Source organism: Bombus vosnesenskii, unplaced genomic scaffold, assembly GCF_011952255.1.
Source record: "Bombus vosnesenskii isolate JDL3184/JDL3185 unplaced genomic scaffold, Bvos_JDL3184-5_v1.1 scf7180000015241, whole genome shotgun sequence".
NCBI classification, from domain to species: Eukaryota; Metazoa; Arthropoda; class Insecta; order Hymenoptera; family Apidae; genus Bombus; species Bombus vosnesenskii.
In genome coordinates, this window is record NW_022883898.1 from 326,071 (window position 1) to 344,003 (window position 17,933).

The following is a 17,933-nucleotide window of genomic DNA, read 5'->3' on the forward strand; positions in this document are numbered from 1 at the left end:
CTAGCTGTCGTTCGCGACTTCGTCCACGTAGACGATGTAGGAAAACTGATATTTTTCTCTATTTATTTTTTGATATTATGTACTGTTGAGGTAACTACTTCAAGAAAATCTCTACATCTTTATTTATGTATATCCGTGATCTGGAAACTGCTATTACGCAGAAATATTCTAAATAAGGAGCGGTGCATATTATTGTATCCTTGAGTATACATTATGTTTTGGGTTGCAAGGTCTAGCAACAAAGGAACTAGTAAACAGATTTCTATTTACGTTCCCTGTAGCCCCTAGCCAAAGCTATAAGGTTAACTTTTTTGGTAATGTCCTTTTGCTATAAATATGTGCTCCCTATCATTCCATTGTCTAGTAACATTAAGACAGTAGGGATCTGAATCAGCATAAACTTTACATTATACATTGTGCTCATACTTTTCTGTTACAAATTCATCCACTCGACATGTATAATATAAGAGTCGATTCTGATGCGAACAAAACGAAACATCTTAGAGAGTGACTCTCGTCTTAAATATTCGAGGTCGTTAGGGAAACGACCGCACGATTCAGCAATCGATATAATTTTGAATAAAATCTTGGTCGTCTTTAGTACAACGCAAAGCAACTTTCAGCGTCGCGATCATAGAGTTATAACGATAGAGTAGTATCGTAAATAATTATGATTAGTTTATCAATAGTAAATGGATTGAACAGATGTAATTTAAACAGAAAACAATGTTCATTTAACATGAAATAATCGCAACAAACGTATAATAATTAAAACAACTAGATAATTAATTAGCAACTCTCGTCAACGCAGATTCAACTCTCTCTCAACAACGCTAACAACACTATTTCGACAAGGCAATCCGCACTCTCTCGCTTCTCAACTTATGCTCCTGTTAATTCGTTTATCGTCCCCTAGCAACCCCTTGTCTTTTGTCTTAGTCCTACTACGCACATGCTCAACAACCGCTTATTTACAATCCGCACGACACCCCCAGGCCCCTTGTCCACGATACTACAATTAAACACGCGGGTTATGACCTATATGTGTACCTGTAAGTGAACGCGATATACAAGGTGGTTGGTAACTGGTGGTACAAGCGGAAAGGGGGTGATTCTACGCGAAAAAAGAAGTCGAAAATATAGAATAAAAATTTTTCGTTCGAGGCTTTGTTTTCGAGAAAATCGACTTTGAATTTTCGCTCGGTACGCGTGCACTTTATCGCGTCTCGTTATAACGGATCGTTGTCTCGATGGAAAAATTAAAAAAAAAAGAAAATTTTTTTATTCTATATTTTCGACTTCTTTTTTCGCGTAGAATTGATCTCTTTCCACTTGTACCACCAGTTACCAACCACCCTGTGGAAATAGGAAGAGAACGTTGCATAGAAGCGTCTTCTGTCCATCCTGTAATCAGGCATGCACACTAATACACGCCTCTCGTTTATCGGTGTTACACTTCCATATGTATTTACTATACGAACGTGCATGCGTTATTCGACAAGAATACAAGAGGTCTATGCAGTATATTCTCTTCCTAACCAACTCTATTCTTTTTCAGCTCGTTCACGCACTCTATGTTTAGATATTTATAGTCACAATATTGCTCCATCCCCTTCTTCAACCAGCTGTCTTGCCGAACGTGCGCGATTCAAAATTTACTGTCACTTGTCAGAGAAAATATCCAAATTCACAAACAGATATAATACAAGAGTTAACAACCACCAAAACCCATTAGTTACCCAATTACTTGACACGACGGACCAAATCGACAGATTAAAAAGACAATACCCGTTAGATCGAAGTATTAGATTCAACTAGAATCAAACATACTAAAAACTCTTATAATCCAAGTCACAGTACCACGCCAAAATAATTGACTTATAATTCTCAAAGAGAATTGATTGTAAATAGTCGACCAAATATAAAAAAAAATTTGTTACAGAAATCGATATAACCAGGCGGTGGACACCAAGCTTCGTTGATCCCACTCGTGTCACGTTAATGCTCGCTGCAGTATTCTCTCATGAGTAAGCGTAATAAAATATATTTTATTCTATTTACGCTATAGCCCATGTCTATCTGGAGGAAATGTAATTTCCAACGGCGAAAGAATTATGCGAATCGATAGAATAATTTCTGAAACAGAAGAAGAGCTCCCCTCTTTATAATAATGTAGATTAGCATTGTCATATAGCACAACTGTCATGATTACGTTGTCGAAATGTGAAAGTAATCTGAAAATCCATATACATTAGGTCGTCCGAAAAGTTCCCTTCGTTTTATAAGGAAATAATGGATGCACGATATTTTCCGTTTTATACGTTTATATATCAAGATAAAGATTACAACGTTCGACAGATTAGGTTTGTATAAAGATGCGTTGTTGTAAAAGAAAGACAGCTTTTAAAACCAAAATTCTCGGGGGCCCCAAATGTACTTGTCAAAAAAGCTAGTAAACGGTTATCAGAATTACGTAAAATACATTTGTTAGCACGCAAAGAGTGGGATAAAAGTTTTAATCTAACTAAAACGATGTTTGCTGAATCAACACGTAGATTCGATCGAATGTTCCAGACGCTCTTACTAGGCATTCGATGGGCCCATTCCAAAACGTTCTGGAGAATTCTCGATTGGGGTTTCTAGAATACGTAAAAAATAATTGAATCAGTTGAAATCACAATTGCGTATGCGTGTGCGTATCTTAATCACTATCTTAATTACTACGCATGAAAATAATATTCACCATCCTTAGATAAATATGATATTCTGATAAATTAATGAAAGCATCTCTGAACGTAAATATTAATTTTCCATTGGTTTAGCAAACATCGACTTAGCCTGGCTAAACTCGTAATTTCGGTTTTTCTAAGTCGACAATTATGCTCCTTATAAATTTGACAGCAATTTTGTTAGTTGTCATTATCTAGTTTGTTCGTTGATATGTAAGCATTACATTTGAATTATACGAATGTGCGATATGTCAAACTCTGCAATAAAGGTATCGTCAAATTTTAATTGTTGTCTGCTTCAGTTTAGATGCTACAAAATGATTATTAGCTTCAGAGCTAAAGCTTAAATTCACCATTATTAATGTATCAATAAAACCGTGACAGATGGATACCATTACAGTGCTAATGAAATTCCGAAATGTTTTGTATAATATACATAATATATTCAGCTTTCTATAAGTATTCGAGATATTTTCGTGAGTCACTATATTGTCAGTATACTTAAATTATAACTAGAAATATGAATCTTTCCTTAATCTGAAATTTAGAAAGAAACTTCTTTATATTTAGCTTAAAAGCATATGTTTATGTCTACTTGACCCTTGTAAATATCACACTCATATTTTTTGGACGATTACAGGAAAGCTATTGACACCTGTTTCACAGAGTGATCGTTAAAGTTAGAATTGTTTTGGCATTGTGTTCGAAGAAGCATATCCGTTTTCAATCACCGATGAATTCAATAGCTCCGACCTGAATTACGTAATTCGACGCGCGATGCGTTTAATTGTAAAGCGAAGCGCGAAAGTTATGCGAGTAGATTGCAATGCGAGAATTCGATCGATATAGTCATATAGATTGAGATAAATTAATTTCTTGTTTTATCATTAACGTTAATTATCGAAAGTATCAGATGCAACAAACGTCATTCATACATTCATTGTTCCAATTTTCTTCTTTTTGCTCTTTCGCTGCAGAAAGTATTGACGCAATTCCGAAAGTCATACTATTCTTGTAAATGCACTATCGCTCGAAAATATTCGGACGTTGGACTATTTTTTATGAAATTTAATTTAATCACAAAATTACGGATAAAATGACTTTTATAGATCTTACCTTTTATAATTATTATAGCTATTTATCGTAGAATATTCTGTTGCTTTAAAATTAATATGTAACGTCATTATATTAATATACATAATAATAATAATAGTAATACATAATAATAATCCTATAATTGTAATATAGTCTAATCTTATTTTATTCAGTACATCGTTATATTAGCCATAAACGGTTTATTCGTAATAATTATTGATCCCCGATTTTCAAATTAAACTAAACAACGATTAATTATTCTTGTTTCTATATTTTCCTTTTTAAAAAACAAGAGTTTAGTTATAAACATTAAAAACTAACATAGAATAATAAAATTGACATTTGTATGTACCAATCTTGATAGTATTATATCAAAACTATTTTGTATAATTTTATACTAAGATGAAAAAGCTTTTTTGAAATAAATAAAAAAAATCAGCGACGTTAATTCAAGCGATGATATTTAAAATCAACATGTACATCGACGAATTGTATATTTCATTGTTAAATACTATTCGTAAATCTATGACAGGTAAGTGCATACTTTAATTCAATGGTTTTATACGAATCTAATAGTTAACATTTATTACATTCTATTGTTTTCTAATAACAGACTGCCCAAAATGTCCGAATATATAGGAGCTATAATATTTTTACAAAGAATTTAGTTTCTTTATGCCGTTAATTGCACGAACTTTAGTGTATCTGTAAGTAAAGCTTTTCATGAACATTTGAAAGAATTATATTTTTAAATCTCCATTCGTACAGAATCAACAATTTTTGACAAACTTTTCAAAAAGCTACTTAGTCATAAATTTGAATTTTTAATCACTTTGTCGAGATGCACATATAACAGAAAAAATAGTAAAAGTGGCCGGTCGCCCCGCAATAACTTTGAAAAAAATAAAATACCTCGTTACTTGTCGGAAATACTTCCACGGATTTAAGCGGGATGTTTTTTAAGGGGATGTCCTGAATTAGAATGTTCGAGAACAGCTTCTATTTGTGATTTCTTTTAGAAGAGAAAGAAAGAAATGAAGTTATTGAATTTTGAGGTATGATTATATATATATTTAACGAATACAAAAAAAATTTTTTTAAAGTAAAAGAAAAGATTACAACAGATTTCTAAGCCTATTTCATGAGCTGCAGTTTTCATTCGGCGTGAAAGATCCACCTCGTAATTCTTGGTCAAAACAAGAAACCCAAAAAAGTATTAAATTATTATATATTTTTCTCCTCGATGAACTAAAAAAAAAAGGCAGAAAATAGTGTGAAATTACAAATTTTGGCGGGTTTACAGAAAAAATGTGTTTTGTAAAAAGAAAAAATAAACTTTAAGGTGCTATAACAATTATTTAAATAAACTTTTTGACAAACTTTTAGGGCACTTAGGATCCTCTCCTTGCCTCTCAATACTACTCTTACTACAAGAAATATAATAGCAGCAAAAATATATTAAGAGCTTTATAATAGATTTAATAATAATACTTTTATTTTGATAGGGCTATGAAAAAAGTACATCTCTTTCGAGAGGCTAATTAGAATACTTCCTATGATATACATTGCCACATTAAGTATCAAATACTTTCCAATCAGCTAGAACCTCGGCGTGAATGCCAGCTACGCTCGTTAAAGCCCAGAACTGAAGACGACGCGTCGCGAGTTCGAATTCTCGGCATACTGTATACCTTTAAAAAGGGTTTTAAAATTCCTCTTACTATATACAAGCACGCAAGCGGCGCCAAGCCCCACCCTTGCATGTGCTGTGGATGTACTTTCTGGGAGTACTTGGTTGAACGGGTTTGGTGTTAAGCACACAGGGGCCCGACGATCAACTCGCACAACACTGGTCTACTGTCGTCCCGTCCGTGGAGGTTTTAGCCGGTAAGAATCTGGCACTATCACCTTCTGCCCACCTGTGCAAGGGTGGTAAGGTGTCTATGAAGATTTCCTCCACGTAAAAAAAAAAAATTTTTTTTTGTAGTATGAAAGGAGAGACGTTTAACACTCCATTAAATAAGGGTAGAACACATATATAAATGGTAAGGTACTGTCGCCTTCCGGCGGCACTTGGCAGATCTTTTTGGAAGGACCGCGGAGGGCTTCCGCTATCCTTCCGGATTGCGGAGGTGCTAACGATTTTTCCTTTTGAGCATTGGATTTCGAACAATATATTAGACGCAAATCTAGATGTTTGATCCATTGACATCATGTAATCAAGAACGAAATAGATAAAAAAATTTGATATACAACAGAATTACTGAGTAAATTTACACTATTAATTACAAAATCCCAGACTTGAACAATATAATCATAGGCAAAACTTGGATACATACTGGTGGTTAGAAAGTGGCCCCTACCGACATTTTGCATCAACTTCAGTAAACATATTTCTTTGAATGATGAAATTAAAAATGTTATACGAGTAGCGATAATACCGTAAACAGTTTAAAATGTAATTAGACATAATGTTACTTACAAGCTTGTAAAAACTTTCTATTTGTAAATTGATTCGTTAATTATTTTGTTTCATTCTATTTATATTATCATATATTACTTTATTTCTTTTTATTATATTTTATGTTTTTTATTTCATTTATTTATTTTATTTCGTCAACCTAATTTTCGTATGCCCCAAGAAAGCATAAAATAGTCAATGCTATTATTGCAATTAAATATAAGAAACTATAATCTGTGAGTACACTAATTTTAAAGCCATTGGATTGGATTCATTATTTACTTTAAGAAAAATTTTTTTGTATTCGTTAAATATATATAAAGGCATGCCTCAAAATTCAATAACTTTATTTCTTTCTTTCTCTTCTAAAAAAATCACAAAAAGACGCTGTTTTAGAACATTCCAATTCAGGACATTCCCTTAATCACTCTGTTATAAGGTACGAGTAACAAAAAGAATAATTGAATACATTTTTAGCATACTCATGAGTCATTAATATACAAATGCAGTCGATGAGAATCTATATGTTGTGAGAAAGTAAAGAATAACCCAAATCTAATCTAATACTCACGAGTCGAGTTATATACGCACGCACAATCTGATTGATGCCCTTAATGTCGACAGAATTTTATTTTTTTCAAGATCACTGGGATCCGACCACAGCTTTCTATTATCATCATTATCACGAGAAAGTGATTAGGTAACCGCTGAATTTCAACTACGAGTCACCTTTCTATGTCTATCTTTCGAAATCGCTCAGTTTCGTTGGAAGTTCGTCGAGTTCACACGTGACGATCGGTCAAAAGCCACAGTCACAGTTTCCCACAGTATAGAGCATCGCGAACACGTGTGCCCTTACAACCACTTGCTCACCAATCCTGTACACCACCGTATTCAAAAACTGAAGCAAACGACACGATCTGGTCTCTAACTTTCCCACCTTCACAGTACCCACACTCGATGGCCGAACTTTCGTTTCAGATCCAGAAAGTAGCGATTCAAACGATTCTTCAATCGGTTTCCAGACGTTTCGTCAGAACTGAGAAAGCACGCTGGTCAAAGCGCATTCGAACACTGACAGAGAGGTGGATTGTACAGCGATTCGAAAAGAAGGAAGAGGGTCTCACCTTCTAGGGCGTCTTCTAAGTGAAGGAGGGTGCGGCATCGTCGTGGAAACACAAACAAAACTTATAAATGTAATGGCAGGTGCATCTCGCATGGTTGATCGTCCGTGTGACCGGTCAACAGGTGTGGGTTAGGTTTGGCAGTGTTTGAGAACGTGCATGCACGCAGGCTATAAGTGAACCGTGGTACACGTTGCTCATCTGCCCATCGTCGCGTGACGACACGCCGATTCGCAGGAAAGGGTCCCACAATCGTGAATCGAAGCGAAAATATATACTGCCGCTCATAAATACCGGGATAATTTGACTGATTTGTAGTAACAGCATTTTTTATTTTAATAAAATTATTAAAATATGCAAATTAGTGACAAATTAATGGACAATTAATGTATATTATAATTACAGTCGTTTATCAGCGAATTCAAGAATCACTCGAGATTTTCAAAATTATTCACTCTTTTAGTAAAATCGATAGGTATGAACTCTATATGCTACAATAGCAAAGCTTATTAATTATTAACATATCGTATAATGTGCATATTAATAATTTATATTTCGCCTTTTTGCAGATGTTTCATATCGTTTAATCGTAAAGTGACATTAAAATCACAAAATCAACAAGAATTTATTTATCTGTTTTTCTCCTTCGATTTTCGATTATAATAATTGTGTATAGTTAAGTTAGTTATACTTGTATTGTAAGTGACTTAATATATTCCATTTTTTACGATATAAAGTTTTCCAATAAGCAAATAAATCTAGCGAGTAAGTGCCAAAGTTCTGATGATTCTATAGACTCACACGTTAATTTAAAAAGACCCATTGTTTCGAATTCGAAATCGAAGTTGTTCAGGACATCTTTTTCTGCGAGTTTCCATATCAACGAGTTATCAGTGAAATTGGTCTTAATCGCCGATGATCTTCACCAGGAAAAAAAGATCATGTGAATCAAGGTAATTTAAAACGTTTATTTGAAACCGTGTTTATAGTATTTGAAATGAAAGATAGTTAAAGCCTAAAATCTATATCTTGCCAAAACTTACTTATGTCTTTATATTTACCTAATTATGTTTTTTTAACGATATTAAGACAGTTTAAAACTGTAAACAAAGTCGGCAGTTTGAACAAACGTTGGGGATGTTCCCGAAAATTTCCAAAAGAGAGACCCCGATGTTTTTTCATCTCCGACAGATATAAATAAATGTAGCGACTCAGAGAAGTCAATAATTAATTACCGTTCGTCTACCGAAGATTTAATTATCATTTTGTCAACCGAAGAATTTTATATTCGTCACTGTGTCAGTCAATTGTTGTTTAAGTGGTCACCACTTCTAAGAAACCTCTACATCTAGTCTTTTTAGTTTTCTCAAGCACTGAAGCTATCGACAGCGTATAGATAATAGACTGGGACGAGGACAGACCATAGACAGTTGACAGGCGACGATGGATTTGTCACATAAAATTAAGGCTTAGGTTTTAAAGACAAGAAGGTTGAGCCGTAACTCAACTTTATGTTTCTTTTCTATAGAACTTTATTAAATAACACAAGTTTATAAGCACAGTTTACGCGACCGATCTGAAAGATGTTGACCGATGAGGGTTTGTGATTTCAATCTGTACATTTTCTTCTTTTCTCATACTTCTTTTCCTCCTTTTAATGATTTCTTTTCATTCTGTAAAATAGTTTTTATATCTTCAGTTATGTTAAGTGCAATTCTTATTTTTGATAATTTACTTTTATTAGATAATTCTTGTGAATCTTATACTACATCTTCCATATCATTTTCAGTGTGGCTTCTACCTTCGGTAAATTTAATATTTTGAACAGTATCATTAATGTCAATAGCTCTTTCGGTATCAAGTAAATCGCACTTATTATTTAATATACTTTTTGGCCTGACTTCTGTCTCTGCAGTTTCTTCTTTTGTATTTTCTTCGACTTTTCCTTATTCTTCTAATCCACTCTTTTCATTTTGTAAGATCTTTCTTGTATCTTCATCTTTTTTAACTTCAACTTTATCCGATCTCCTCGGTCTGCCTCTATGTTTGTATCCACCTTTCTTTTCTTTTGGTTGTTTTTTATCATCACAACTCTTCGATCGCCAACTACGTGACTCCCCCAATTCGCTGCCCGCGAGGCGGATGGGCACGTAGCCCTAAAGAAAAAGCCAACCTGTTCGCTAAACATCTATCCAACGTATTTAAACCTCATTCCTCCAATATTTCCCCGGAAATAACGGAATACCTGCACTCTCCCTTCCAAATCCGTCTCCTCCTATTAAACCTTTCACTTCTCTAGAGGTTACAGAATTAATCCGTCGCCTAAATCCCAGGAAAGTATCGGGGCATGACCAAATAGGTAATAAAACAATCAAGGAACTTCCCATAAAAGGGATTTCACTCATCACATCAATTTTCAATCCAATCCTTCGTCCTGAATATTATCCGAAGCCCTGGAAAATATCAATGATAACTCTCATCCCTAAACCCGGAAAACCAATACAAGAAACTAGCCCCTACCGCCCAATTCGCCTACTACCCACTTTGTCAAAACTATTCGAAAAAATGTTCACGAATCGACTCCTTCCACTCATAGAGGATTTAAAAACACTACTAGATCATCAATTCGGTTTTCGGAAGCAATATTCTACGATAGAACAAATTCATCGTTTAACACACAATATAAGCCAAAACCTAGAAAAGAAAAAATACCGCTCTGCGGTATTCCTAGACATTTAACAGGCATTCGACAAAGTGTGGCACGAAGGACTTTTCTTCAAACTGAAGAAATGTTTCAAATGTTTGGGCTGCCTCGGGGCAGCCTAGTAGGACCCAAACCCAAACGTAATACATTGACGATATTCATTTCTAATTATTGAGTTATAATTCGTAATTTATAATAGACATTTCTCACAGCCAAGTAGCACCCAAACCCAAACGTAATACATTGACGATATTCATTTTTAATTATTGAGTTATGAGTTATAATTTATAATAGACATTTCTCACAGCCTCGCATACATACGCAGGGCCTTCAAGCTCACTCAATTGTCACCTAGCCATAAATTAGCGTGTAGCGGCACATGAGCAAGAGGACAATTCGAGCCACGTTGTTGTTTTGCCTCGGAGTACCGACATCGTTAGGATAGTCATAATGTAATAACAAACCAACTCCGGACAAAACAATGTCGCAGCTACGTGTAACCGTCAAACAAAGGCGAATGGAAAGTTTCCGGTACCCCCTCGACCAGTATAAATAAACGAGTCTCAGTCTCGAGCGATTTTATTAGCGATCAACACACAATCTTTAGCGAATCAGTTAGTACTGAGCGTCTTAGCGAACATTCTTTTAACGACCTGTATCGAGCAATCTACGGTCGACTCTGTATTTATAATTATTTTCAAATATATTTGACGGCTTCAACATCGAGCAATCTCGTAATTTAAACTACCACGCGACCAACCATCCTCTACAAGCGATAGAAAAACCAACATGGTGGTCTAGCGAACATTCCGCAGGCCATCGAGACGACAACGCAGAGTGTTTCGGTGTCAGAAAACAGTAAACGACACATCGTAGATAAATCCAAACAACTTAAATCAAAACTTAAAAAATTCTACTGGCTCATTGACAGACGTTACAACTTAAGCGTGCAGAGTAAACTAATGCTATATAAGGTCATATTAAAACATGTTTGGATCTATGGGATCCAACCATGGGGAACAGCGAGTAATTCCAACATAGAAATTTTTCAACGATTCCAATCGAAAACTCTAAGATCCTTGATAGATGCGCCTTGGTACGTTACCAACGAAACGATACATCGCGACCTTAAGATACTCACAGTTAAAGAAGAAATATCCAAATTCAGTAACAGGTATAACATAAGAGTTAAGAACCACCAAAACCCATTAGTTACTCAATTACTTGACACGATGGATCAGATCCGCAGGCTAAAAAGACATTATCCTCTAGATTTAAACATAGGTGCAGCTAGAATCAAACATACTATAAACTATTATAATCCAAGTTACAGTACCACGCCAAAATAATTTACTTATAATTCTCAATGAGAATTGATTGTAAATAGTCTACCAAATAAAAAAAAAAGAAAAAAGAACTTTTCGAGAAGAATAGGTCCTAGTTGCGATAATCTTTTTGTAGCTAAGCATTAATGATCGAATTAATTTATTCTTTTCGTATTAAGAAGGATAGAAAATAGTTAATTTATAAAAAAATTGATTGGGTATAAAATAATAAGGAGATAAAGATTGAGTATAAAATAGCAAAACATCCTATCAAATGTAAATTTTTATCTTGTTTCTTATAAAAGTAATTAGTACAATTTCTCAGTGTTTTACAATTCATTTATATAAAGTGTTGAAAGCTAATATTCTTTTATTATACAGAGTGGTTGGTAACTGGTGGTACAAGCGGAAAAGGGGCGATTCTACGCGAAAAAAGAAGTCGAAAATACAGAATAAAAATTTGTTTTTTAAATTTTTTTTTTTAATTTTTCCATCGAGACAAAAATCTACAGTGAGATCCGTTATAACGTACCACACGCGTACCGAGCTAAAATTCAAAGTCGATTTTCTCGAAAACAAAGCCTCGAACGAAAAATTTTTATTCTATATTTTCGACTTCTTTTTTCGCGTAAAATCACTCCCTTTCCGCTTGTACCACCAGTTACCAACCACCCTGTATATATGTACTATTATGTATTTTTTATTATAACTTTATGTTAACTTAAACTTGAATAAATATTTTATCTAAGACCTGTTTCTTGTCAGTGAACATTTATTTAATATTAATTATTGTATAAAGAAGTTGAAGGGATCGTTGGATGCGTGTTATGTTAAACCACAGCGTTCAGTTTCTCAATATTTTATTTTTATACCCAAGTGTCAATATTCTGTACTCGTCGAAGGCTCTACGTTATTTAAGTTGCTCTGTTTGTACTTTCTCGTGAAAAACTTTGTGCACTTTGGGAGTACTTTTAATTAGCTACCACTAAGGAAAGAATTAGCTAATCAATATTTGCTTTCGACCGCGCGCCAAATCATGCTACCCGCGCTGTGTACTTTTAACAGGATTTTGTTTGTTTGTTTTTGTTTTTAGATACGATTTGGTAAGAGTAGTGTTACCGGAGGGAAGTTGACAACGTAACGGGATTTCTCTCGAGCCCCAAAGTTGTGACAGCAGATCGTGGCCACCTGGTCTTGTATTGTGGACGCTTTGCAAAAACTTAGGATGTTGTTGTTAGCGACACAAGCAATTTAAAAATTCGAGTACATTAAAGAAACGATACATTAAGCAGAGCTATTGGAAGCTAATTGGCTTGCTCAAAAATAACTTTAGTATTTTCGTATCATAAACCGTGCTAGCCGTTTGCAAATACTTCTTTTGTTTATGCAACTAGTCACTGCAAAGTTATTTCAAGTAATAAGTTTAAAGAATTTATCGATTGTTAGAAAAGAAAAAATAAAGAAAAGGTGTAGTGACATATCTTGATAGTACTCTACAAAATTTTCATCAATTTGAGTACAAGAATGTATTCATTATTAACAAAATTTATTATGAACATTACAATTCTCAATATTTATTCTTTTTAAAATTTTTGAAATTATTCATTTTCAAGATAAATTCATTTAGAGATTAAAATGGAACGTACTCTACCTGTTACTTTAATTTATGAAATAGGTAAATGATTTTTTCTTTGTACGTTTATCTTGTGTGTATATATACTTTATACACACATGCATGATAAACATACAAAGAAACATATATATGAATTGTTTTTTATAATCATCATACATAATCATCGTAATAATGAGTATATATCATACTCAACGATTTATAACCATAGATCGTGTGCTTTGTTAAACATCGCGTGTCGCAATGCTTAATTAACCGACAGGTATATTCTACTATCTAAACAATCAGCTCAAAATCATATTTCTGTTAACCCTATCAACATTAATTATATATTCGTTCAATCATGTATGGTAATTGTACGAGAAACTGAGAACGAGTTGAACAATGGCTGCAACAAATTTAAAGATTATTTTACACACATGTTTTTCCATGTAAATATACTCAAAACATTTCCAGCATGATGATTTTATAGCTAAAGTGGGTTAGATAAATGGTAATTTATTTTCAAAAATTCCATTAATATCGAACTAATTTTATGATCTTTTGCAGAACAAAAATGAATTCGATAATTGCCAGCTAATTACACAATAACATAGTTCGAAGTTCCAATGCAAGCAAATGGTACACGCATAAACTTCCCTTAAATCATAAAATATCGAATGAGCGAAAAAAAATCTGCATTCCTTTAAACTGACACTGTGGCAGTTACGTCACTGCCATCACGTCCTTGTCAGAAACTAGAAAAGCCTCTTTTCGCCAAACTTTCTCTTCCCCGTACATTCTTAAACTTATTCGTCCTCTGCTTGCTTTCTCAGGATTTGCTCGCGGTTGGTTATCCTCGATCTTGCACATTTGACGACCAGACCCTTTCAATATCCAATTTCTCCTTCGTGTTCTTTCTCTACTGTTTCTCTATCGTTTCTTATTTGTGCTCTTTTTCCTTCTATATTATATCGTTTATTCTGTATTTAATCACTATACGAGAATTTCTACATTTTTTAAATATACTTTTACCGTTACAATGTTTTGAGCGAGCTTATTTACTAGTTGTATGCTATCTCGTCTTTCTATTTTCTTCAGTTCAGCGACCTGGAGCGGTAGGACGATAGTTGTCCAAAGGATGTTTTATCTTAATTCTTCTTACCTATTGGAATTCCTGAAAACAGTCTGAGACAGTAGGATTTGGATAGTTTTAAAGCTTTGTACAATAGCAACTTCCTCTACTGACTTAAGCTCGAGGGCCTTTTTCATATTATCTCTTCTTACGCACCACTGAACGTTTAGTATTTTTCTCACTGCTCTGAACTTAGGTGGGATAGCTGCCGCAGTCCGCAATACAATTCCATAGTGGCTTAATCATGGCTTTGTACAATAATGTACGAGATTTAAGGTTAAATTGTGATGTTCCTTTGAGCAGCCACCAGAATTTAACCAGTGTACCATTTGCTTTTTGTCTGATTCTATGTATATGCTGTTTCCATGTGAGGTCGATGATGATTTCCAACATTTGTTATAATTTCTTAACCTGTGATCTGTTCTAGAGTAGGTAAATATGATGTCATCAACAAAGGTAAGAATATTATACTATATTTTTTTACATGGATTTGATGTGTATATTACAATTGATGTTGAAACAAGTGAGTCGTAGTACTGCCTCAAGACACGTTGGATATGTATTCGCCCATTTCAGTAATTTCCTTTAGAATTTTAACGAAGAAACCAGGCAGTTGATCAAAATTGATGAGATGTCTGTTGTCAATTTTTCTTTTAGATTTTCGATGAATTTATCATGTGGTATTTTATTGAAAGCTTTCTCCATATCTAAGAATATTCAGTTGTAGCATTTTTGTCTTGGAAGACCTTTAGCACTTTCATCGCTAGTTTTCGAACTTGCGCTATCATTCCGTGATGCTTTTTGAAACCCAATTGGATATGATTTTCTGATATTCTTGCAGCATTTTTGCGTGTACTGTTCTTCCGACGAATTTAGGCACGATTGGGTGAAGTATGATTAATTTGTAATTTATTGGTATGGCGAAAGGTTCTCCTCGTTTGGGAATTAACATTATTCAAACACATCTTCAGGGTATAGGGAAGTATCCCTCCGCAGTATTGAGCTGAACAGTAGTGTTATAAATCTGATTGCTTTAGTTGATAGATGTTACAACAAGGTCCTTGAAATTAAATTCTAACCTGATGATCTCTTAGCATTTATTGGTTTAATAATTCTTTTGTTACCAAAATACTTAAAAGGGAGGATGAAGTGGAAGGACAGAAAAATGTTAACAAGATTCAGATGTGGAAACGAGACCAAAGCAAAGAAATACTGGAAAGAGGAGGGAGAAGAAAGATACAGGCTATGTAAAAGGAAAGAAGAAGACCTGAGACACGTAATAGAAGAATGTGAAATAACGGGAGGATCAAGAGACATAGGAAAAACGCTAAACGAGACTGGAGAAGGTTTAACAGAACTGAAAGCAATAATAGAGAATAGAAGGGCAAACGACAGGAAGGAAGCACAGCAAGGAGGCTAAGGACCAAAGTTGCAATAGTTTTTAGTCATTAGTTGTTAATTTGTAGTTTCTAGTTTTAGTTTTTAGAGATAGAATAATTAAGGGAATGCAATAGAATAGAGTGGAAAAGAGGGGATGTAAAAATATAAGAAGAGAAACAGACATAGGAGATGCAAAACCGAAAGTTCGTCCAAAGCTGAAAGGCACGGACTAAGAAATAATAAATAAAAATGTATAATCTCTTTTCTTTTTTTTTTATTATGATAGCCGATATGTCTCTAATTTTGTCTGTCATCGTTTGTATAACGTATATCTGGAATCTTGGTATTTTAAAATATGATCTGTCTGCCTCTGCGTCTCTTGCAATAGGCAAATGTCGATATCATGGATGATTAAGAATATTTGAAGTTCTTCCATTTAGATTTGTGATTCATCATAATTCTACGCCACTAGTTTGAATCTATTCATCGTGGGATATGATTTTAGTTAATAACTGCATGAACGTACTGAATCGATTTATCATTTATTTCACGAATGAGGCTATCTTATCTGTTGGCTTCTGAATCGCGATATGCATGTCATTAAAGTTGTTATTTTGTTCCGGAAAAGTTTCTTCGGCTAAATTCTGTGTTCTCGATGTATCTTTAGAATTGGTATTTGTTATGTCTGCAAATGTTCCCCTATTATTTCTTCATCTTGTTTATTTATTTATTCGCGAAAAATCAAGTTATCTTGACCTTTCTGGTATTGTTTTTCTAACTAGATTTTCCCTCATCTGGCGACCTTTATATCTGATTGGTTGTGCTCAACTATAATTGACGCATACCGATTTACTTAATCTGTACGTACTTGAACAATTTTTGGATGGATATGCACGAAAACATTTTCTGCATCTGTATTCAGGTTATAATAACTGTGCGTGCGCGCACGCGTGTGTGTATGTGTGCCCATGTGTTGGCATCTGGAGCACTGCGTAAGATATTGGTTGTCTAGATAGTTCCACTTGCATCATTACGTGTGCAACTTTAGTAATAAGAAAGATTGAACTGAAGCAAGTTCTATTGTAAATATGGGAAACTGTTGGGTAGATGATACATTTACACTGTACATGTGAATGTGTGTGTAAGCGTTAGAGGGCGTCCAGGTTTAGTGGAGACAAAAGACTGTTGCCAGATGTTAGAAGAATCTGGAAGAGTCGGTTGAGAACAAGCGTGCGTGCAAGAAGGTTGTCGAGGTCTTCAGAGTGTAAGATATATTGTATAGCTGTTGTGTGTAAAATAAACTAAACGATTTGTATTTCCGAATCCTTTCTTTACCTTAACAGAAACAGTTTAGTTGTTCTTTTCCTGATTACATTGCTTATGTATAAAATTGCATATCCTTGTTGCTCTAACTCTTGCACTCTGTGGAGATCCTTAATAATTAGCTTTGCTACGTCCGGTGACTCTTTACGTTCGAGGCGGCCACCAGCTGTGCACATAGAATTAAGCGGATCGCGATAAACCTAAGGAACTGTCATAAAACGAGGCTTCTTGATTTGCCGTTAAGGCCGTCAATTGGCATAAAAAATCATCAAATCAAGAGCTTCCTTATGGTTATTGCTTCATCGAGTAAAAATTAGGGAAACGTGGGTGTTCCACCCGCAAGCGACCAATGGTAGAGCGATCACCACCGAGCGAGAATTTTCCTTTGCGACAGCATCGTCACCGAACTTTGCTGGTTCATCGTCTTTAGAACAGTCAACGTCTCTTTACCGGGTTTTTACCCTTCAATCAGTCACCTACTTAACTTATACCTTACGCACCAGCGTAACTAGCTTCTCTACAAAGTTGTTGGAAATCTATAATATCTTTGAACTGTTAATCAAGTATTCTACTCGTTAAATCACCTCTATTATCCTAATCGAAATAGGGGATCGATCAGTTCGTGGCGTCGATTGTCTAATCGTAACGAGAATTTATGACTCCCGTTGACGCGCTTCCTCGCGATTGCGTTTCTCCGTGAACGATCGAAAAAACAGCCTTATAGCTCCCTTTTGCGAGGTTGGAACGTGTAGTAGCTTCCTCTTGCATCTTTTCTTTTGAAAATACTGATTATATTGTAGTACGATATGTATCAGGATAAAGTGTCTGAATTTTGATTTGGTTTCCAATGGTTTTTAATGTATACGAGACCATCACTCGAGTTAATAAATCCGTTAACGATGATATATGATCGTCTATGAAGACAGGTGGGAGGAGTTTGTTTTTGTTAGCAACTGTTTGAATATTCTTTCCTGAGGCACATTTGCAAGAAATTCTTCTGTCCTGAGATATTCTGTAATACTTCAAATCTATCTGGAGTTGTGAACTT

General features: G+C 34.6%; 1 protein-coding gene and 1 non-coding gene across 2 annotated transcripts in view; one reads left to right on the forward strand and one right to left on the reverse strand.

Moving 5' to 3' along the window:
- The window catches only part of LOC117241075, a 237,934-nt gene that overhangs the window by 204,554 nt on the left and 15,447 nt on the right, over nt 1-17,933 (reverse strand). The window lies entirely within an intron of this gene.
- Nucleotides 5,806-5,912, forward strand: LOC117241077. Its single transcript, XR_004494887.1, has one exon. It is a non-coding gene; the product is annotated as a U6atac minor spliceosomal RNA (small nuclear RNA).